Source organism: Mesocricetus auratus, unplaced genomic scaffold (genome assembly GCF_017639785.1).
Source record: "Mesocricetus auratus isolate SY011 unplaced genomic scaffold, BCM_Maur_2.0 Super-Scaffold_100046, whole genome shotgun sequence".
NCBI lineage: Eukaryota > Metazoa > Chordata > Mammalia > Rodentia > Cricetidae > Mesocricetus > Mesocricetus auratus.
The window spans coordinates 4,647,964-4,652,795 of record NW_024429223.1 but is presented as its reverse complement, the minus strand read 5'-3'; the positions used below and the strand labels follow the sequence as shown (position 1 = coordinate 4,652,795).

Genomic DNA, 4,832 nt, shown 5'->3' with positions numbered 1-4,832 from the left:
AGGGCAGAGCCCACCGTGGGCAGTGCCATGCCTGCGTTGGTGGGGGCAGGGAGGGGCGTGGGAGACAGCTGAGGTAAGCCTGGGAGCAAGCCAGGAAGCAGCACTCCTCCATGGCCTCTGCCTCAGGTACTGCCTGTGGGTTCCCACCTCAAGTCCCTTCCATGACTCCCCTCTTGTGATGGACTATAAACCGTAAGCTGAAATAAACCCAGGCTGCTTTAGGTCAAAACTGTTTTATCACATAACAGCAAACCGGATCGCCCCCTGGAGCTCCTTAACCTCAGGCCGTAGGGCTATAAGAGAAGAGGCACACACAGGGAGCAAGCCCTTTGATTCCAACGTTGGTGCCCGGACTTGCAGATATAGCCAGATGTCTACCGTTATCTGCAACTCTACCCAGATGTCTTCATCATCCCTGCTTCCTCTCGTTTCCCCAGGCCGTTTTCCTCCATGCTTCCCAGCCTCTCCAGAGCTGTCTGGAAGCCTTCCAGTAAATTCCTAATGTGTTGGAGTTAGTTTCAGTTGCCTGTCAGAAAAAAAAAAAGCCTGATGGGTACAGATGGGCACAGCCCCAGGGTATGCTACTAAGAAACATCAAAAGTGCTTGCACCAGCCAGACTGATGGCACAGGCTTGTTATCCCAGCTACTTTCAAGGCTGGAGCTGCATATCACAAGTTCAAGGTCTCCCTGGGCAACTTAGTAAGAGCATCTCAAATTAAAAAACAACAACAACAAAAAAAAAAAAAAAAAAAACTGAAGACAGAACTTATTGGCAGAACACCTACCTAGAATCCCCCAGTGAGGGGCTGGGGTGTGACTCAGTGGTAGAGCCCCTGCCTAGAATCCCCCAGTGAGGGGCTGGGGGTGTGACTCAGTGGTAAAGCCCCTGCCTAGAATCCCCCAGTGAGGGGCTGTGGGTGCGGCTCAGTGGTAGAGCCCCTGCCTAGAATCCCCCAGTGAGGGTTTGGGGGTGGGGCTCAGTGGTAGAGCCCCTGCCTAGAATTCCCCAGTGAGGGGCTGTGGGTGCGGCTCAGTGGTAGAGCACCTGCCTAATATGTGAAAGAGCTTAGATTCGATCCCAAATACCACAAAAGGGTGGCTCATCTCTAAGCAAACACCCCTTTTGCCCCCAGAGGCTCTGCCTTAGCAAGAGCAGTAAATCCCTTCAGAGATTGAAGTAAAGGCCTGCAGAACTATGAATCTGGCTTTCCTCGGGGCAGAGGGTAGACCTTGTGTTCTCTCGGGACCCCAACTAGATTCTCAGGTTGGAAGAGTCAGGGGCCATCCCAAACCAGATGCACAATACAGAATCCCAAGCTGGCTTTTACCTGTGGTGGAGCACCTAATGGCCCTGTGCTAGTTTGATTTTCTGCTGCTGTGATAAAATCCTGACCAAACAGACTTCCTCCTGGGAAAGGCATCGTACAGGTTACGGCCAAAGGAAGTCAGGGCGGTAACTCAAGGCAACAACCCGGAGATAGAGGCCAAAGCTAACACCCTGGAGGAGGCTGCTTACTGCCTTGCTCTCCTGGCTTGCTTGGTCTTTCTTCTACAAAACAGGCCTACTTGCCCAGGTGTGTCAGGACTCACAGTGGGCTGGGTCATCCCACACCAATCCTTAATCAAGAAAATGCCCCACAAGCCGGTACGATGGAGGCGTTCCTTTACTCATGGTTCCCTTTTGCCAAGTGACTCTCGTTTGTGCCGCCACGACGAGAATCTGACAAATAAAGCCCTCGCTCGTTCTCCCCTGGGACAGCCCAACAAACTCACAGGTTGACCAAGCTGGCCCCGGGTGAAGCCATCATCTAGGTTGTTGTGACCGTCGCCCTGTCTTTGACAGACATTTTTCACATCTCTGCAGCAAAAGATGATGCCACACCTGATCCCCGGTGCCTAGATGGGGCCGTAGTGCCACCAGGTCTTCCCAGATGTATATTTTGTCTCGTTCTTAGTGTCAACCTGACACACAGTGTCACCTAAGTGTCACAGCCTAGCGCGTCATCACCTGAGAAGAGGGACTGTCCTGATCAGATTGGCTTGCGACCAGGACTGTGAGCACGTCTTGATTGACAAACGGGTGTGTTAGGGCCCAGTCCACTGTGGGCAGCGCCATCCCCGGGGCAAATGGGCCTGGGCTGTGAGAGGAAGGGAGTTGAGCATGAAGTAGAGAGTTAGTCAGTTAACAGGGCTCTCCTGCGGTTTCTGCTTCAGCTCCTGCATCATCTTACCTGGGTGGAGGACCGTAACCTGAAACAAGCCCTTTCTTCCCCAAGTTGCATTCGGTCGGAACGACACTGGATCACAAGTCAATGCCTCGCGTCTGAGGGGCGTCTCTGTGCTTCCGTCTGTCACGCAAGGCCACCGTCTCTGAGCCCTCTGGCCCTCGCAGGCCTCAGCACCGACCGCCAGCTTCTCCCGCTGCTGAGAAGCCGGGCGCACCCCCTGAGTTCACTTAAATCTCAGCATCCATATTCCCTCGGGAGCATGCATGAGCGCTTGAAACCCTTAAACAACCCCTCGCCATATGTGTCGATTTAAAATGGAAACCAAACGGGGAAGGATTCTTACGGCAGTCTGTCACTGCCTGAGCCCTGCTTCCTCCGGCTAATTTATGTCTTCCGTAATCAAGTGGCTGCTTCTTAAAAGGCTCCACCTGGGAAGGCGCGTCTCCCCCCCCCCCATACGTTCACATTCGAAGGTCCCCAGCCTGGGTGTTAATCGTCATTTTAAGACTGCGCTGTCGGGGCGCTTTATCGTCCAAGCTCTTCACCTGTATTAATTAATTAGTGCTATAAATACGACCAGCACATGACTGTTCTGGAACTCATCAGTCACTGACTCCGCTCAGGACCTGGAGGGGAATTAGGAAAATCGAATCTTTCCAAAGTTGGGTCCAGACAAGGTAAGACTGTCAGTTCTGTCCTACGGGCTGACGGGGGAAGCGGCTGGCTCAGGATCTAGATGGGGACACCCGCAGTTTCCACCAGGACAAGCCGGGCAGCCCGAGCTGGAGGGGCACAGATCTATCCTAAGGGCGGTTGTGCTTTCTTGCTGGTGAAGTGTACCACAGTGGTTTGAGGTCTGTTCAGTGCCTGCCCCTGGGATGAACGCTGAGTGTTAGGAGATGGCAGAGACCTTTCCAGCTGAACTGTTCTGGAAGAATTAGGCAGGACCCAGACACAATAGAGGTCAGACACCTCCATCCCCCACCCCACCCAAAAAGAAAAAGAAGGAAGGAAGGAAGAGAGAAAGAAAGAAAGGAAGAAAGAAAGGAAGGAAGGAAGGAAGGAAGGAAGGAAGGAAGGAAGGAAGGAAGGAAGAAAGAAAGAAACTGCATAGAGAAAACATTACAGAACCAGTGAGTCACTCAAGAAGTGTTCATTATGGGGGTTGGAGAGATGATGACTCTGTGGTTAAGAGCACTTCTTTTTGTGGAAGATCCAGGTTTGATTCCCAGTACCTAAATGACATCCCACAACTGTCTGTAACTCCACTTTCGGGACATCGGATGCCCTCTTCTGGCCTCTAAGGACACCAGACATGCACATGGAGCACAGACATACATGGACATACATGCGGGCAAAACACTGGTACACAAACAATAGAAATAATTGTCAAAGTATTTATTAGAACATGGGATGTAAGCCAATGAAAGAACTATGTTTAACCCCCCCTACATCCTCCACAAAAAATACACAAGATACATGGATGGATAGATGGATGGATGGATGGATGGATGGATGGATGGATGGATGGACGGACAGACAGACAAATTGCATACCAGACTTTCTAGAGCTAAAAACAACTTGGTCTTCGCTCAAGCTTACAACTATTCAGAAAACATACTTGAAACCACACACACAAAAAAAAACCACCAACTGGAGGTCCAGGACTCCATGACACTTAAAGTCTTGGAGGCAGAGTCCAACAAAAAACCATTCTCTTTTCCTGAAGTCATCTGGCAGTGGACTTGCCCAAAAAGGCCAGAGAGAGAAAGTTCATTGACTTGACCATGGTTTTCCAAGACTACTCTTAATGCTGCCCCAGAACTACATTTTAAGTATAGACATTAGCTCCAGGTTTATGGGTTCAGTCTGACTCTGAATTTAGCTGCAGCGGATCCTGACAGCACGCAGGCATTGGCCACCGACCTGGCATCTTTCTGGATCAAAGACAAAAAATAGCTAAATGGCCAGCACTCGGGAGGCAGAGGCAGGCGGATCTCTGTGAGTTCGAGGCGGGGCTGGACCGACAGCCTCCAAAACAATACAGAGAAACCCTGTCTCGTAAAACCAAAAAAAAAAAAAAATAGCTAAGTGGGATGGTATGAGAAAGGTACCACTTGAGCCCCCACAGCTGACCTAGAACTGGTTTTGTTTATTTTTGTTTTATATATGTGAGTGCTTTGCCTGCATGTTTGTGTGTGTACCTCGTATGTGTCTGGTACCCACAGAGGTCACAGGAAGGCAGCGAAGTCCTTGGAGCTGGAACTGGAGCTGTGGACAGTTTGGATGGCTGTGAGCTGCCATGCGGGTCCTGGGAACGGAACCCCCACCATGTCTGGCCCCAAGCTCTCTTAGCTGCTGAACCAGTCCCCACGCTCGATTTCTTTGTTCCTCGCGATCTGAGAAGGGCATAACTTACCTCTCCTGGTGTCTTCCCAGGATTTGGAGGCTGGGGTTGGTATTGGGGCCTTTGAGTGGTCACCCCCAACACGCACTTGTCTTTTGCCCGGCTGGATGATTAAACACGTCACTATCACGTCCGTGGGGCACAGAACACAACGCCAAAGGGCTAAGAAGGCGAAACGGACACTGACCGCAGCCTG

The 4,832-nt window shown here is 51.2% G+C and overlaps 1 long non-coding RNA gene across 1 annotated transcript; it reads right to left on the bottom strand.

The window, feature by feature from the left end:
• Positions 1 to 217: 217 nt before the first annotated feature.
• Positions 218 to 2,595, bottom strand: LOC110343034. Its single transcript, XR_002385224.2, has 2 exons — positions 2,233 to 2,595; positions 218 to 526 (listed from the first exon to the last, which is right to left on the bottom strand). It is a non-coding gene; the product is annotated as an uncharacterized LOC110343034 (long non-coding RNA).
• Between the last annotated feature and the right edge of the window lie 2,237 nt (positions 2,596 to 4,832).